Here is a 19,059-nt window from a genome sequence, read left to right on the forward strand (position 1 = left end):
CCCTGGTTGAGAAAGGGGATCCCCAGATAGGAACTGATTAAGTTACAATGGAGAATACCTAGACACGACCATGTTTGAATCACTAGATGACAGTCATGTGATAGGTCCACACTTGTGTTTAAACTTCAGCTTTCTCTGCAGGAAGAGGACAGACAGCTGATTCATTAATAAGAGAAAGCCTAAGTGGTGTCCTTCGGTCCTCCCACTCTATTCAACCCACCTTGCAAACTTCGAACCTTGTTTGTTGACCACGACCATTTAAGGGCACCCCTATTACAGACAGAAACTTCTTTAAAATAATTCAACTCAGCACTACTGTCTCCCAAACAGTTAAATCAGCCACCTATACATTTGAACTGAAAGCATTGGTACCAAAGGAAAATTACAAGACCATTGCATTTTGCCTGAAGACAACCGAGTAATCAAACTAAAGACTCACACAAATGCTACTTGCCATTTATCAGCCCAAGCTCAAATGCTTTCAGGTCTTGCTGCATACATGCACAGACCACTTCATTATCTGAGGATTTGCAAATGGAAAAGAACACAAGTCCAATCATCAATAAACGTCTAATTGATTGAAGGAGGGAAAGACATTGATGAAACAGCAGTTGGGTTGAGGGTACTACGATGCTATAGGCGGAGATGATTGGCCTCCAATAACCACAACCATCTTTCTTTGTACTTGGTATGATTCCAACCAGTGAAGTTTGACTCCATTCCCCGATCTTCTTTGACTTGACTTTATAATGGGGCTCCTTGGTGCTAGACTTAATAAAGTACTGACTCTGTCAACGACAGTCACTCTCATTGAATCCCTACAGTGCAGAAGGTGGCTATTCAGCCCATTAAGTCGGCATCGACCCGCTGAAAGAACACCCCAATCCAGGCCCAATCCCCTACCCTATCCCTGTAACCCCACTGAGGGACAATTTTAGCACATCCAATCCACCTAACTTGCACATCTATGAACTGTGGGAGGAAATCGAGGAAACCCATGCCGACACGAGAAGAATGTGCAAACATCAAACTGAATCGAACCCAGGTCCCTGGCGCTGTGAGGCAGCTGTGCTAACCACTGTGTCTCCATGCCACCGCGCCTCTGGAACCAAGCTCATTCATCCATGTTTGCATCAAGGTTTTAATGAGGTCTGGAGGAAAATGGTTCAGTTGATACCCAAGCTGGACATCAGTGTGCAGGTTATTGACAAGTGCTACTTGATAGCTCTAAGATCAACACCCTTCTGTCAATTTGCTGATGATTGGAAGTAGGTTGTTATGATGGCAATTGCCCAGATTGGATTGGTCTTGTTTTTTGTGAACAAACCTGGGCAATCTTCCACATTTTCGTATAGATATCAGTCTTGTTCCTGAACTGGAATAGCTTGACTAAAAGCCTGACTAGTTCTGGAGTACAGACCTTTGCATCACAGCTGGGCTGCTGTCAGGGCCTCTCGAGACTTTGCTGGGTCCAATGACCTCAGCCATTTCTTGAGATCACAATTGCTGAAGACCAGCATCTGTGATGCTGGGGTTTTCAGAAGAGGGTTGAGATGAATCATTCACTTGGCACTTTTGATTGGAGAAGACTGCAAATGCGTTGGCCTGGTCTTTTGTACACAGGCATTGGATACCACTATCTTTGAGGGCGTGGAAGTTCAAAGAGTTTCTACTTCTGTCAGTTGTTCAATTGTCAACTATTATTCATAAATGGATGTGGCAGGTCTGCAGAGCCTTGATCTGACCAACTGGCTGTGGGATCCCTTAGCTGTGTGTATAGCATGCTATTTAGCATGAACACAGTCCTGGGTTATGATCCCAGTTGGTGTTATAACTTGACAGGAAGATCCCAGAAAAGAACTCTGGCTCAAAAGATCGTCAGCGGAATTCTCCGTCGGCGGGGTCCTCCGGCAGCGCAACCACGCCCGCGGGATTCCCGAAGGCACGGGCCAACCATAATGGGAAACCCCATTGGCTGGCTGCAGGAACGGAGAAGCCCACTGCCAGCAGAGGCGCGCCGCACAGGAAAACGCAGCTGGTGGTCTGGAGAATCCTGCCCTGTAACTTACATATTGGTTGTGGTCAAATACACACACTGCTTTGAACCCAAGTTAGTGTCTCCTCAGAATTTCCCCAGATGATTATCACGAGAGTTTCCAAACTCCACTCCACTCCCTAAACAGGTTTTAAAATCTTCTTTCACAATAATGCTGGTTTAGCTCACAGGGGCTGGTTTAGCTCACTCGGCTAAATCGCTGGCTTTTAAAGCAGACCAAGCAGGCCAGCAGCACGGTTCGATTCCCGTACCAGCCTCCCCGGACAGGTGCCGGAATGTGGCGACTAGGGGCTTTTCACAGTAACTTCATTGAAGCCTACTCGTGACAATAAGCGATTTTCATTTTTCATTTCATTTCATGCTTTGCATTAGTGGCTTGCATTCTGTAATCCAGTCCAGGTTTTCCAAGTGATTCTTTTAAACAGTTTCCCACTGCCTCAGGAAGGCTGACAACATTGTCAGAGACCCCTCACACCCAGGCTTTACCCTCTTCCAGACCCTTCTGCCATCAGCCAGAAGATACAGAAGTCTGAAGACTCGCACATCCAGATATAGGAACAGCTTTTTCCTCACAGCTACTAGACTCCTTAACGAGTTTCCTTCGGACTGATCTGTTCCCTGCAAGACACTATTCATGACACCCTATGTTGATCTTGCTCGTGTATTTGCTTTGTTTGGCCCTTGTTCCGCACTGTAACCAATTACTTATTTGTCAATGTACTTTGTTGATTATTCTTTTTGTCTACTGTGTACACCCCCTTGGCCATAGAAAAATACATTTCATTGTTATTCGGTACATGTGACAATAAATCAATCAATCAATCCCCTCCACTTTTAAAAGTACATCCAGTATCCAGGTTTTACATAACCCCCTTCAGGGTTTGTTTCTCTTGACTGCTGTACAAATTATTCACAACTGCTTTAACTTCCAATTCCTAGGCTCTTTTAAAATGACATCAAACTCTAATTTACCACTGAAGTCTGCTTTTCCACGTTAAGTCTGCTTACTGCAATTGCCTCTTTAACTCAAGACACTTTGTTTACTCTTCGTTTAATTTTCCTCTGAACAATATCTTGGTCTCTGTTCCCTACTTCCTTATTCCACAGTTATCTGGACTGTAACTGATTCTTTGGGAAGCTTGCCTCCTTGCAGCTCCTGTCCTCTGTCCAGACTTTCTTTTGGCAGAGTTGAGAGAGGTTCACTTCCCTGCCTCCTGTCTTCAACTGCAATATATCGAGTTACAACTAAAACGTAAAAAGTTTTTCTACCTGACAAGGCCCCCAGTTGTTAAGCAATCATTGCTAGTTTATTTACTCTTCATGCCACAGCCCTCTCTAAGCACCGTAGAAACACAGTATGAACGGAACCAACACCCACACATAGACACCTTTCTCCATCATGAACCTAACTTTAGATTTTACAGTTCCTTCCACAGAAACATTAAATTAAACTAACCTAAAATTATACCTTGTTTCTAATGTTTACCAATACAGGTTGAAAATCCCTTATCTGAAATGCTTGAGGCCAGGTGCATATCTGATTTTGGAATTTTTCAAATTTCAGAACATTGGGAACTGCGCATACACAGAGCGGGTCGAGAACTGCGCATATCTGACACGTATTGGGAACTGCGCATGTACGGCACTTTTGGAAGAAAAGTGCGGATTTCAGAATTTTTCAGTTTTTGGATAATGGATGAGCAACCTTTACAAATAAACCCACCTTTGTTTTCCTAACACTTGTGTTTTAATTTCACCAGGTTGCTGCCTGATGTTCAGGTAAACCTGGTGCTCCTCTTGGCCCACCACTCAAATAACCTCTGAAAATTTAGGTCATTTTTGATCAAGTGCAGGTTCTACAGGAAACTAGAATGAATTCAATTCAATTAAGCAAACGTCAACTTCATTGACCTTTAACAGTCACTACAACAATTTGGCACAAGTGTGATGAGAAAATAGCCCAGCAAATATCTGCCCACTGCAATGATTAATCAGAACTAGAGAAGTAGCTAATCCAAAGGCGGACACTAATTTGTTTTCTGAAGCGGGGGGGGGGGGGGGGGGGGGGGGGGGGGGGGGGGGGGGGGAGTGTGTTGTCTCTGATGGTCTTCTCCTTCCTAAATTAACAGACAGAACAGGATATGTTCATTAGGAAGCACATTTCAGCTGCTTTGTCCTTCTCAACATCTGTAGTCGATAAGGGCTTTAAGATACTGATAATATTTGGCTAACCATACATACTGCAGATCTCAGTAAGAATTCTTTTGCTTAAAAGCACAAATAAATTTGCTATTAAACTTGAGAAATCTGGGATTCTAATGCCAAGTGACGACATTTTCTTTGTTTTAAATCAGTGGCGGCATGGTGGCACAGTGGTTAGCACTGCTGTCTCACAGCACCGAGGACCCGGTTCGATATCAGCCCCAGGCCACTGTCCATGTGGAGTTTGCACATTCTCCCCGTGTTTGCGTGGGTCTCACCCCCACATGCTAAAGATGTGCAGGCTAAGTGGATTGGCCATGCTAAATTGACCCTTAATTGGAAAAATAAGAATTGGGTACTCTAAATTTATATTTAAAAAAAAATTAATCTACACCAGCACATTGCTGGCATTACGTGCATTGGACTTATCAATAAACATATTTATGTAAGCAAGCAGAGAGCAGTGGCGGTGATACTTTTAGAAGTGTTGCAATTTGGCAAAATTGCCACAAAGCTGGTACCCTGTATAAATTAGTTACCCACAAATTTCCTTGAGGTGAGGGGGAAAAACGGTACAACGCAGCCTTTGTATTGTTGTCATACCAAAAGGTTGCCATATATTCTGGGCGATTAATTTCATCTGTGGTAACACACAGAACCTTTGAGCAAGGCAGCCGGAAACTTCTTCACTGCAACTTATTTTATTACTTACAGCTCCCTCTGGCGGAATTAAGTTTAATATAGCATTTATTAGTGCAAATCGTTGCAGTTCACATGGTGAAACAACCTCTGACAAATCACAAGGTGCTAACCACAACTACAATTCACATTAGGTACATCATAAAATCAAAATTTACCTACAACTGAAACGTTAACTTCCTGCCAAACAGGCAGATAAAGGAGCTATAGAGAAAAACAGGGATCTTCTGGTGCCCTAGCCAATTATCAGTATCCCCCAAAAACAGATTAACTGATCATTTATCTCATCACTACTGGTGACCTGTTGCTGGGTCAGAATAGATGCTACATTTTCTTCTATCACCTCATAAAAGATGCATTGGCTTTTAAGGGGTAAAATACAAACTCACCACAATAATACTATGGCATGTCCAGCGGCGGCTATGAGGGAGTAAGTCGCACATTTGGTGGCTCTCGCTCCGGTCTGACTTTAAGACCTTTTCCCCCGACTTTTATGAACTTTTGAGCGCTGGAGTGCAAAGCAATAGCACTCTATATCTGAATCCATACAGAGTTGTATGGACTTAAGGAGCAGAAGTGAGCGAAAACAGGCGAAGAAGGGGCTGAACAAAGGTGGTGTGGAAGCTCAAGTGGGAGGAAAGATGGCCGATGAACGGACCACGGAAAGGACGGTCCAGGCAGCACTGGACAACATGCTGCAGGTCATGAAGGAGAGCTTCGCAGCACTGAAGCGGGATAATTTGGAACCGCTCCAGAAAGCAGTGGAGAGACTTGACCAGAGGCTCGATGCTCAGGATAAGAAGGTCCAGGCACTGGAGAAGACAGTGGAAAGGCAGGTGAATTTCCAAACGGTAGCGGACGTGGAAATTAGTAAGTTGAAGGAGCAGCAAGCAAGGCTGATGGACAAGCTGGAGGACCTGGAAAACAGGTCTCGCCGGCGAATCTGAGAATCATTGGGCTCCTGGAGGGGGCCGAAGGAGTGGATGCCACAGCATATGTGGCAGACATGCTGCAGAAGCTGGTGGGGGATGATTTCTTCCCACGTCCATTGGGAGCTGGACAGGGCACACAGAGTGCAGGCGAGGCAGCCACGAGGGGGGGCCCGGGCGATGGTGGTCAGGTTCCATAGGTTCGTGGACAAGGAGCGGGTTCTACAGTGGGCCAAGAGCACGAGGAGTTGCTCATGGAACAACATTAGCGTAATGTAGACGCTAAACTGCTGGCCAAGATCCTGGCGTCCAGAATCGAAGACTGCGTACTGAACGCGATTGTGGAGGACCAAACGGGGTTTGTTAAGGGCAGGCAGCTGGTAGCCAATCTAAGAAGGCTACTCAATGTGATTATGATGCCCCCGGAGGGCAGAGAGGTGGAGGTAGTGGTGGCAATGGATGCCGAAAAGGCTTTTGACTGGGTGGAGTGGGACTATTTATGGGAGGTGTTGGGACGGTTTGGGTTTGGAGAGGGCTTTGTGCACTGGGTTAAACTGCTATATCAGGCCCCCGGAGGCTAGTGTAAGGACGAACAGGACGACATCTGAGTATTTTAGACTACACCGCGGGACAAGACAGGGATGCCCCCTCTCTCAACTGCTGTTTGCGTTGGCCATAGAACCGCTGGCAACTGCTCTGAGAGCGGCAAGGGGATGGAAGGGAATGGTCCGGGGGGGGGGGGGGGGGGGGGGATGGAACACAAGGTCTCGCTCTACGCGGACGACCTGCTTTTGTATGTATCAGATCCAGCGGCAGGGATGGACGGGATTATGGAAATCCTAGGGGAGTTTGGCCGGTTTTCAGGCTACAAGTTGAACATGGCAAAAAGCAAGATGTTTGTGGTGCAGGCGAGGGGTCAGGGGAATAGGCTGAGGGAGCTACCATTTAGGCTGGTTGGGGAAAGTTTTAGGTATCTAGGGATACAAGTGGCGCGCGACTGGGATACGATGCATAGGTTGAATTTGTCCAGGCTGGTGGAGCAAATGAGGAGCGAGTTTCGGAGGTGGGATGCACTCCCGCTGTCACTAGCGGGGAGAGTACAGACAGTGAAGATGACGATCCTCCCGAGATTCCTGTTTATTTTTCAGTGTCTCCCTATGCTCATTCTGCGGTCCTTCTTTAAAAGTATCAATAAAATCATCCTGAGATTTGTTTGGGTGGGTTTGATTTGTGTGGCTAAAGAGGGGGATGCTGGAACGGAACCATAGCGAGGGGGGGCTGGCGTTGCCGAACCTCAGCAACTACTATTGGGCAGCTAACATAGCCATGATAAGGAAATGGATGGTGGGTACGGGGTCGGTTTGGGAGCGGGTGGAGGCTGCTTCGTGCAGGGGCACCAGCTTGGCAGCCCTGGTTACGGCTCCCCTGCTGTTCCCGCCGGCCAGGTACTCCACCAGCCCTGTAGTGGAGGCGGCTTTGCGGATTTGGGTCCAATGGAGGAGGCATGCGGGGGAAGTGGGAGCGTCAGTCTGGTCCCCAATATGTGACAACCATCAATTTGTCCCGGGGAAGATGGATGGCGGGTTTCGAGCGTGGCGGAGGTGGGAAGGATGGGCGACTTGTTCCTGGAAGGGAGCTTCGCGAACATGAGGGCGCTGGAGGAGAAGTTCGGGCTGGCGAGGGGGAATGACTTTTGGTACTTGCAGGTGCGGGATTTTGTACGTAGACAGGTCCCGTCCTTTCCAAACCTTCCACCAAGGGGGATCCAGGACAGGGTAATTTCCAGGGGTGAGGTAAGAGAGGGGAGAGTCTCAGATATTTATAAGGAGCTTATGGTAGCGGGGGACACAGGGACCGAGGAACTGAAACTCAAGTGGGAGGAGGAGCTTGGTGGGGAGTTGGAGGGAGGCGTATGGGCAGACGCTCTGAGGAGGGTAAATGCAATCGCAACATGTGCCAGGCTCGGTCTGATTCAGTTCAAGGTGGTTCACGGGCCCACATGACGGTGGCCCGGATGAGCAAATTCTTTGGGCTGGAGGACAAGTGTGCTAGATGTGGGGGAGGACCAGCGAACCATGTCCACATGTTCTGGGCATGTCCAAAACTCAGGGGATACTGGCAGGGATTTACGGACGTCATATCCCGGGTACTGAAAACAAGGATGGCGATGAGTCCAGAGGTGGCGATGTTTGGGGTGTCGGAAGACCCGGGAGTACAGGAGGGGATAGAGGCCGGCATTGTGACCTTTGCTTCCCTGATAGCCCGGCGACGGATACTGTTGGCCTGGAGGGACTCAAAGCCCCCAAAGACCGAAGTATGGCTGTCGGACATGGCAAGCTTTCTCGGCTTGGAAAAAAAATCAAGTTTGCCTTACAGGGATCACTATCGGGGTTCACCCGGAGGTGGCAACCATTCATCGACTTCTTCGCTGGGAAATAATCGTCAGCAAGGGTGGGGGGGTGGAATAGTGTAGAGTAGGGGGGAAGAATAGGCGGGTCTATTTGCGAGAGTGGTACTGTTATTTGCACTACGATTTTGTAATTGGTATCTGCATATTGTTACTGTTTACAATGCCAAAAATACCTCAATAAAATTGTCTGTTAAAAAAAAATAATACTATGGCTTAAGAGGTTGCATTATATAGATAGGCTACATAAACTTGATTTCTATTCCTTCAAGTTTAGAAGGTGGAAAAAGTGATCATATTGAAGTCTTTAAAATAATAAAGAGATTTGATACAGTAGGGAAAAGTGAAATAATTTCCTTTGGAAAGACAATTCATAACAAAGGGGCATAATCTTAAAATTGAATTTAGCATTGAAATCAGGAAACACTACTGCCACACCAAAGGTAGCAGAAATCCCTAAACTGCTCCCTCAAAAGGTTGTGGATGCCGGATCAACTGAGATTTCCAAGACTGTGCTAAGTTTTTATTAGGTAAAAGTATCAAATTAATATGGAACAAAAGGTGAGTAAATAGAAATGAGGTATAGATCAACCATAAAGATACAAAAAATGGGAATGGGACAGCCATACATCCCCTATAAGCCTTCTTTGCCTTTAAGTAAGACCATGAATAAACATCAACTTCTTTGTTTTCTGCCCATGCTCCTCAATACCCTCACTACCCATAAAACTGCTGATCTCAGTCTCAAATATACTCAACAAGTGAGTATTCACAGCCCCCTTGGGAAGCAAATTCCAAAGATTTACAATCTTCTTGAGTGAAGAAATTTCTCCTCAGACTTAAATGGCTGTAAAGATGCATGTTTACAGACTTCATTAGTGAACATAAACTAAAGGTATTTATTAATAAGCATTGTATAGCAGCTGCATGGCGGTAACTCGGTTTTATTTGGTGTGCTAACTTCATAATTACTACTAAAATGCCTTCACTGGTCCTGACAAGAATTTTATGTGTAGTGACACCTTTTTAAAATATAAATATCCCACTTTTTAAAAAAAAGTTTATTTTAGTTTTTTTCTTAATTTAATCAATCATCTATATTCCGATTTGAAAATTTCAATTAAAAATTAATATCAAGTTATTTTTTTCCCTGGTTTCCGGAGTGGGAATGCTTTTGATGCGATTACTTGCTAACATCACACCAAGACATTCCTTCAACTTGGTGCTAGATCTAAACTGCTGTCAACAAAGGGGAAAACCATGTCACAGAGATCACTAAATCTTTATGGGCAGTGTTCTTCAAAGTCAGTGGCAAATACACTTGCTTCACTGCGAACTGTAAAATCTGGCTCAATGATGAGTTTATTAAGTAATTTCTGCATTGGCTTTACACAATTAAGGAAATTTGTTCAGGGTGCAGCCATGCAATTTGTCACGGCAATTTCCCCAACTTACCAGTATATTATTTTCCTCTGTGGCTACCAGTAAATGGAAAATTCACACTGCAACATTCCTGGCATGTAAAAACATGTGTTTCGAGAAGCCAAGGTCAGAGATCAATCGTTCTGTAATCTCATGAAAAGTTAACTGGACCCTGATCATGCTAAGCAGGATCTTTATTTAAATATTTTCCAGATGTTACAGTGTACTGTTCATTGTTTCATATCCTCCATGCAGTAATGAGGGAATACTCATGGGGAACCAAATAAATGATAAACAAGAAATCGCTCTTAGAATCTGGGAGGCAGAGACACCGAGGGCGGGATTCTCCGTTCGCCGACATCGGTGAATAGCTCCCGGCGGCAGCCGTTGGTTTGACGCCGAATCGCAATGCTCCGCCTCCTGGAAAACGGCATCAATGCAATGCATGCCGCGCGTAGTTGAAACACTGTTTGCATATCATTAGTGGGCCCACCCGCGAAGCTCCACCCCCGTTGGGCCAAGATCCCGACGACGTGGTCCACGTGTGCTCTCACAAACAGTGAACCTGCCGTGGTGGCTGCTGACAGAGAAAGAGAGAGGGCGTATGAACAGCGTCCAACACCGCTATACTTCACCGACAGCCGTGCCGGTGGCTGGGGGGGGGAGGGCTTCTGCCAGGGGCGAGGGCCAGGAGGTGGGCTGTGGGTCGGGGTAGACGGGTGCGCAGGCGGCGGGGTAGACGGGTGCGCAGGCGGCGGGGTAGACGGGTGCGCAGGCGGCGGGGTAGACGGGTGCGCAGGCGGCGGGGTAGACGGGTGCGCAGGCGGCGGGGTAGACGGGTGCGCAGGCGGCGGGGTAGGCGGGGTGCGCAGGCGGCGGGGTAGGCGGGTGCGCAGGCGGCGGGGTAGGCGGGTGCGCAGGCGGCGGGGTAGACGGGTGCGCAGGCGGCGGGGTAGACGGGTGCGCAGGCGGCGGGGTAGACGTGGTGCGCAGGCGGCGGGGTAGACGGGGTGCGCAGGCGGCGGGGGTAGACGGGTGCGCAGGCGGCGGGGTAGACGGGTGCCCAGGCGGCGGGGTAGACGGGTGCCCAGGCGGCGGGGTAGACGGGTGCCCAGGCGGCGGGGTAGACGGGTGCGCAGGCGGCGGGGTAGACGGGTGCGCAGGCGGCGGGGTAGACGGGTGCCCAGGCGGCGGGGTAGACGGGTGCCCAGGCGGCGGGGTAGACGGGTGCCCAGGCGGCGGGGTAGACGGGTGCCCAGGCGGCGGGGTAGACGGGTGCCCAGGCGGCGGGGTAGACGGGGGCCCAGGCGGCGGGGTAGACGGGTGCCCAGGCGGCGGGGTAGACGGGTGCCCAGGCGGCGGGGTAGACGGGTGCCCAGGCGGCGGGGTAGACGGGTGCCCAGGCGGCGGGGTAGACGGGTGCCCAGGCGGCGGGGTAGACGGGTGCCCAGGCGGCGGGGTAGACGGGTGCCCAGGCGGCGGGGGTAGACGGGTGCCCAGGCGGCGGGGTAGCGGGTGCCCAGGCGGCGGGTAGACGGGTGCCCAGGCGGCGGGGTAGACGGGTGCCCAGGCGGCGGGGTAGACGGGTGCCAGGCGGCGGGGTAGACGGGTGCCCAGGCGGCGGGGTAGACGGGTGCCCAGGCGGCGGGTAGACGGGTGCCCAGGCGGCGGGGTAGACGGGTGCCCAGGCGGCGGGGTAGACGGGTGCCCAGGCGGCGGGTGTAGACGGGTGCGCAGGCGGCGGGGTAGACGGGGTGCGCAGACGGCGGGGTAGACGGGTGCGCAGACGGCGGGGTAGACGGGTGCGCAGACGGCGGGGTAGACGGGTGCGCAGACGGCGGGGTAGACGGTGCGCAGACGCGGGGTAGACGGGTGCGCAGACGGCGGGGTAGACGGGTGCGCAGACGGCGGGGTAGACGGGTGCGCAGACGGCGGGGTAGACGGGTGCGCAGACGGCGGGGTAGACGGGTGCGCAGACGGCGGGGTAGACGGGTGCGCAGACGGCGGGGTAGACGGGTGCGCAGACGGCGGTAGACGGGTGCGCAGACGGCGGGGTAGACGGGTGCGCAGACGGCGGGGTAGACGGGTGCGCAGACGGCGGGGTAGACGGATGCGCAGACGTCGGAGTAGACGGGTGCGCAGACGGCGGAGTAGACGGGTGCGCAGACGGCGGAGTAGACGGGTGCGCAGACGGCGGAGTAGACGGGTGCGCAGACGGCGGAGTAGACGGGTGCGCAGACGGCGGAGTAGACGGGTGCGCAGACGGCGGAGTAGACGGGTGCGCAGACGGCGGAGTAGACGGGTGCGCAGACGGCGGAGTAGACGGGTGCGCAGACGGCGGAGTAGACGGGTGCGCAGACGGCGGAGTAGACGGGTGCGCAGACGGCGGAGTAGACGGGTGCGCAGACGGCGGAGTAGACGGGTGCTCAGACGGCTGCGCATGCCGCTGACAGCTCCTCTGGCCCCAGCCGATCCATCAGCTCCAGCACAACCTGTCCCATCTTTCCAGCCCCAATCGGTATATGGGAGTGTATTGTTTAAGCGCGGTTGCAGGTTGTCAGCCCTGAGTGTCCATCACGGACCCGGCAATACCCGCACCGTTTTTCGTGCTTTTCAAAGGTGTTTCATGCACCGCCGGTGCAGGTGTGGTGTCGAGTTTTCTCCGTTGGCGTCAACACTTAAGACGCAGAAATGGAGAATCTGGCCCACTGTTTTAGAGATTCTCCTGAATGGTATCAAAAGATTCTGTGTTTCTATAGGATTTGTATGACAATATTCTATACATGAAAAATATCCATTTTATACCCCAAATAGTTTATTATAAAATTGATAAATTTAGCATTATAAAATTGGTTCTATTCAGCTGATCCTATTGATTTGGGCAGCACGGTAGCATAGTGGTTAGCACAATTACTTCACAGCTCCAGGGTCCCAGGTTCAATTCCCGGCTGGGTCACTGTCTGTGCGGAGTCTGCTCGTCCTCCCAGTGTGTGCATGGGTTTCTTCTGGGTGCTCCGGTTTCCTCCCACAGTCCAAAGATGTGCGGGTTAGGTGGATCGGCCATGCTAAATTACCCTTAGTGTCCAAAAAAAGGCTAAGTGTGGGTTGCTGGGTTGCGGGGATAGGGTAGATACGTGGGCTTGAGTGGGTTGCTCTTTGTAAGGGCCAGTGCAGACTCGATGGGCCGAATGGCCTCCTTCTGCACTGTAAATTCTATAAATTTCTTAGTGACCGAGATGTATATATTTATTGCTTAAAACATACAAACAGAAATATAACCTATCTCGAATATTAGTTTGAATTTACTGAACTAACTTCAGGAACAGGTTCCTGTAGGGTCATATATATTGACCCTACAGTTGTGAGATTAATTTTGTACAAACACGAGTAGATGTTGCAACTGTAAGCTTTAATTCCATCTACAGCAGCTGGAATAGCGTTAAACTTGTCTGAGCTGTACTTTGCAGACATAGTATATTAAAATTGCTGTTAGAACATAGAACATACAGTGCAGGAGGCCATTCGGCCCATCGAGTCGAGTCTGCACCAACCCACTTAAGCCCTCACTTCCACCCTATTCCCGTAACCCAATAACCCCTCCTAACCTTTTTGGACATCAAGGACAATTTAGCATGGCCAATCCACCTAACCTGCACGTCTTTGGACTGTGGGAGGAAACTGGAGCACCCGGAGGAAACCAACGCAGACATGGGGAGAACGTGCAGACTCCGCACAGCGTTATAAGATCTACAGGATAATATTCCTTGTGTAGAAGTGTTAAGAGTGGAGAGTTCACAGACAACTTTTGTAGCATTTCAACCAAACAAAATACGTTCAGCATCATACCCGAGACAAATCACTATAATTGGTTAAGTCTGTCGCGACCAACAATCTTTATAGATTTAAGGACATGACCGCCCAGAAAATTCCAGCATTCAAAGTCAATAGAATTTTGAAGCCACACCACAAATCAAATGATGTTGCAACTAAATTCAATAGTGTTGAATACTGTGGGCGGTTTTGGTTGTGGAGTTACTCAATTTCTGAATCGAGATAATATGGCAGGGTAGTAGAGTCTTATATTTGCTGTGCAAGTTGGTGGCAGAGATCTTAAACTCTTTTAAAAAGTACTTGGATCTTCACCTTAAGTGCTGTAAGCTACATGGCTATGGACTGGGTGCAGGAAGGTGGGATTAGAAAGGACACCTGGGTGTCCTCAGGTGTCATGGGAAGATGGACCAAATTGCCTCCTTCTGTTCTGTAACGCTTCTATGGCTCTAATTCATGCTGATTTGGCAAATAAAATTCTATTTTTACCATCTCTTAAATTCAACAAGGAAAGGTCCTCTTACTCCTTCATTTTATCTCAATTTTGCCAAGCTAGACAATAACTTAAATTTGAATGATAAATCTTGCAATTTCCCCCAAACTGTAATCATTATTTTGGCTCACGATTTTATCCAATTACCTGCCCGAACAGGATATAACTCACCCAAGTGAGATGAACAAATGTTTGTCCTAGACTCAACTTTTCATCATTCGGATTAGAGATTCAGAGTTAAGCACGCTGTAACTGCCAGTACATTACAGGTTAAGAGTTTTGCTGAAAAGCTTCAGGAGTAATCACTCCAAAGCAAGTTGTTGGAGATTCTTTCAAGGAAGATAATCTTCTATTTTTCTAAAGCACTGTCTGCAAGGAGCGGAATAGAAGTGGTCCCCACAATATGTTGAAATTGATACACTGCTTCACACAGAAGTTTTCATTCCGATTTGCTTTGAGCAATACTACACACGCTGCTTACATATGAAAGGTAGTTTTATCACATAATAGCAAGCAAATGAGTCCAAAATAATTCCACTATTGGAGTTATAACTTTGTGTTGGAATTCAGCATATACATTATACGCATGCAGCATGGTATACCCAAGCATTTTCTAACAGATAATTCATGTATTCATCACTTTTATTCCTTTATGAACATTTGGTGGATAGTTAACGATGGATTCATTTAAGGACATTTACAATTGCTTTTGCCGTTTAGGTTTAGATTAGTTTATAGAATCTAACATCCATTTAATAGCTGTTAAGTTGCATGTGCGATGGCAGACAAATGTGGGACTACAATTATGCGGTCAAGATAAAAATAGTTTACCATTTAAGGGGCAATTTTAGCGTGGCCAATCCACCTCCCCTGCATATCTTTAGCAGAGAGGCTAACCACTCTTGCCTCCCTGCCGCCGAAGACAGTTTACTATTGCAAGCAAGGAGAACTGGTGGACGTACAATGGAATTCCACTATTGAAGCTACATGCAAAAATGCCCAATTTCAGCAGCTTGGCTTTCAAACCAATTAACCAGTATTGAGAGATTCAATTAGACTTTGTAGCATAAGAGACAAAAGATGCTAGATGCAGCAATTTCACAAGCAAATAATCGCATTTTGGAATTCACTACGGAGAATACAAAGACAGAATTACAACAATGCATGTGCGTAAAGGCACAAATATGGCGAAGAAGGTTGGCGAGCTACAAGTACAAATAACCACGTGGGAATATTATGTCGTGGAACAATGAAAATGTGGCTTAAAAATGGTGAGAACTGGGTACTTAATGTACAAGAACAAGTGTTCAAAAAGATACAGAAAAAAAAAAAATGAGATGGGGTGGCAGTGCTGATTATGAAAGACATTGTAGTGTTGGAAAGACGGGATGCCAATCAGGGAGGAAGGACAAAATCCAATTAATTAGAGTTCAGAAGCAAAAAGGGTATAATCACATTATTGGGCGTACTCAAGCCTCCAAACAGTGAGAGACAGAGGAACAAATCTTCAGGCAAATTAAAGATGTGCAAGAACTATAGAGTGGTAATATTGAGAGATTTCAATATTGATTGGTATAATATTAAAGTGAAGGCAAGGAACGGAAGGAATTTCTGAAATGTGTTGAGAAGAACTTCCTTGATCAGTACAGCTCCACCATTTGCAGGGAGTCCGTTCCTGCAAATCCCTGAGATATGCAAAATAGTGAACAGCGAACTTGTGCATGTGCAGTTTGCACTTTCTCCATGAAAATGACATGGGAATACGTTTACAACTACATTTGCTTGAGTAAACACATTTGAGAGAGGATTGTGAACGGCAGGGGTTTAATGAAGTTCTAGGCCCAACTCCAAAGGAGGCATTGCTGAATCTGGTGCTGGGAAAGGAAATGAGCCAAGTGGATCAATTTCCTCTGGGGAACATTTGGGCAACTGTGATCATCATAAGGTTCGAGATTATTAATGGAGAAAAGTAAGGAACAACATTAAGCAAAATGTCTAGATTGGAAGAAGACTAATTTCAATGTAATGAGATGGGATCTAGCAGTGTAAAATAGAACCAAGAACCAACAGGAAAAACTGTAATGGAACAATGGATGAGTTTAACAAGGGCAAAATGTAGGGAAGCAAACACAGGTTGACAAGGGAGATAGAGATTATGATAAAACAAAAAAAGACAGCATATACTGCATTTTATGAGAACTCTACAAGTGAGAATCAGGCCAAACACAATAGGCTAACAGGGAGAGATGAAAAGGGAAATAAGACTAGCAAGGAGTGAACGGGAGAATAGAATGGCAGTCAACATAAAAAGAAAACTCACAAACAATCTGCAAATAGTAAATGGGCAGTAAGAGGTGGAGAGAGTTCTATTAGGGACAAGGGTGTTATATACTTAGAGGCGATGGACAAGGACACAATGTAATGAGTTATTTGTCAGAGTTTACCAAGGAAGAGGAATCTAACAAAATATTAGAAGCATTGGATAGGGTGGAAATTGAGGGGATGATGGTATTGGAAAGGTTGGCTATGCTTAGGGTAGATACGTCACCTGATCCAGATTGCGTGCATTCCAGATTGCTAAAGGAAACGGGTGTGGATAGTGGAAGGCCTTGCCGTAGGTTTCCAATCTTCCATAGATATGGAGATGGTGTCAGAGGGTTGAAGAGTGGCAAACATAATAGCCTTATTCCAGAAAGGCTGCAAGTTGAAACCATCAACTACAGGCCCCTAAAAATTTAGAGTACCCAATTCTTTTAATCCAATTAAGGGGCAATTTAGCGTGGCCAATTCACCTACCCTGCAAATCTTTGGGGTGAAACCCACAAGGAGAATGTGAACTCCACACAAACAGTGACCTGGGGCTGGGATCGAACCCGGGTCCTCAGCACCGTGATGCAGCAGTGCTAACCAGTGCACTGCCGTGCCACCCCGCCAGTTAAGAAACAATATTCAAGGTTAAAAAAAAAAGAGCAGGAATTGGAGAGGTTGGAGTTAATTAAGGATACCAGCATGAGTTGTAAAAGATAGATCATGCTGGACTAATCTAATTGACTACTCTGATGAAGTAGCAAAGAATAACGTGGTGGGGATATTGTCTGCATGAATTTTAAGAAGGAATTCGACAAAGGTTGGTTAACAAAACTGAGACTCAGGACTTCCAGTGGAGGCCATGGACTGAGTGGCTGCAAACTCTGTGGATCTTGCACGAGGTGGAATTGTTCAGCTCTTTTTGCCCGTTTTGGGAGGAGTTATGCAGGTGGACAGTGTTTAAACATAGGGGTCTAAAGAATTCTCCTTCGGTAGGGCATGTTTAAGGCCTATCAAATGAGGAGTGCAACAAACAAGAGGCACAGTCAGACCAGGAGATCTCTCGAAGTGGGCCAGAGGAAAATAACGCAAAGAGCTCTGTGGCATTGTTGTTCTCGCAGTGGTCTACCGAACAGTTGGTGGAGTTCCCGACGGCCAAGTTTGAGCAGCAGAGAAAGGAGGCCTCGGCTGGTCAGGGTGGCCAAGCCGATCCGGCAGCCATAAAGAGAGTGGAGCAAAGGCTGGAGGCACAGAATGTGTTGCTCCAGAAGGTGGACGAGTTGGTGGCTGACCACAAGGATCGGTTAGCCTTGTTGGAGGCAGACATAGTGCTGGTGGCATAGGGCCAGAAGAAGTTAAGTGAAAACGTGGATGACTTGGAGAATCATTCGAGGAGGCAGAATCTCTGGATTGTGTAGCTGCCTGAGGGGATCAAGAGAATGGAGGCCACAAAGTATGTGGTGAGGATGTTCGAAAAGTTGGTGGGAGAGGGGGTCTACGACCGACGTCCTGCATTGGATCGAGCGCACAGGTTACGGAGGAGAAAGCTGAAAGCAGGTGAGTCATCGAGGATGATCGTGGTGCAGCTGCACCGTTTCTTGTACAAGAAGATTCTGCGATGGGCAAAGGAGACAAGAGCGTGTACGTGGGAAGGCCATGCAGCGTGTATTCATCAGACCTTGGGAGCGGGAGTTGGCCAAACAGGTTTAATAGGGTCAAAGCGTCTCTATTCAGGAGAAACGTGAAGTTTGGTGTGTTTTATCCTGTTTGTTTGTAGGAGGGGTTGGAGGAACCAGTGAGGGTGTGGGGGTGGATATGGGTAGAATTATGAGAGGTGGAAGGCGGTTACCTCCTGTGTGGGCCACCAGACTAGCAGGTAGGCTATTTAATGGGAGTAAAGTGGGGGTAGATGGGAGGGGGGGGGAAAAGAGAGAGAGAGAGAGAGAGAGAGAGAGAGAGAGAGAGAGAGAGAGAGAGAGAGAGAAGGTTGGGTTGAGATGGCATCTTTTGTTGGTGGATGGGGGGTAGGAGGACAGGTTGTGTGAGGTGGGGGGCGCGCGAGGTTGCTGACACGGGACATGGGTGGAGTTGGGGTGGAAGAGTTGATTAAGGGGAGCTGGTGGCAAACATCTTGGAGAGGCCCTGAAAGTGAGCGAGGCACGGGCTTGGAGGAGCCCCCCCAACCGAACTTAATACAGTGTTGCACGCAAGACTTGACAAAGGCATTGCTTTCAGAGGCATGGCAGATACGCTGAAAATTTATAAAGCTCTGGTGGGGCCCCAACTAAGAGTATGGCATTCCGTTCAGCTCACTGCACTTTAGGATGAATGTCAGAGTCTTTGAGAAGCTGCAGAAAAGACTTACTAGAATGTTTTCAGGGATGGGGCTTTCTAGTTACAAGGTTAGTTTAGAAAAGCTAGGCTTGCTCTCTTGGAACAAAGCAGATTGAGGGAGGATTTTATAGATGTGGGGGCGGCACGGTAGCGCAGTTGTTAGCACTGCAGCATCACGGCACAGAGGACCCAGATTCGTTCCCAACCCACGTCTCTGTCAATGTGGAGTCTGCACGTTCTCCCAGTGTCTGTGTGGGTCTCACCCCCACAACCCAAAGATGTGCAGGGTAGGCCACGCTAAACTGCTCCTTAATTGGAAAAAAAATAATTAGATACTCTTAAATTTTTGGAGTATACAAGATTACAATAGGCTTGCTTAAGG

The 19,059-nt window shown here is 48.0% G+C and overlaps 1 protein-coding gene across 2 annotated transcripts in view; it reads right to left on the reverse strand.

Annotated features, from left to right (window-relative positions):
- The window catches only part of cwc15 (CWC15 spliceosome associated protein homolog), an 82,002-nt gene that overhangs the window by 17,891 nt on the left and 45,052 nt on the right, over window positions 1-19,059 (reverse strand). The gene's annotated exons all lie outside the window — the stretch shown is intronic.

This window comes from Scyliorhinus canicula, chromosome 14 (assembly GCF_902713615.1).
Source record: "Scyliorhinus canicula chromosome 14, sScyCan1.1, whole genome shotgun sequence".
Lineage (NCBI taxonomy): Eukaryota > Metazoa > Chordata > Chondrichthyes > Carcharhiniformes > Scyliorhinidae > Scyliorhinus > Scyliorhinus canicula.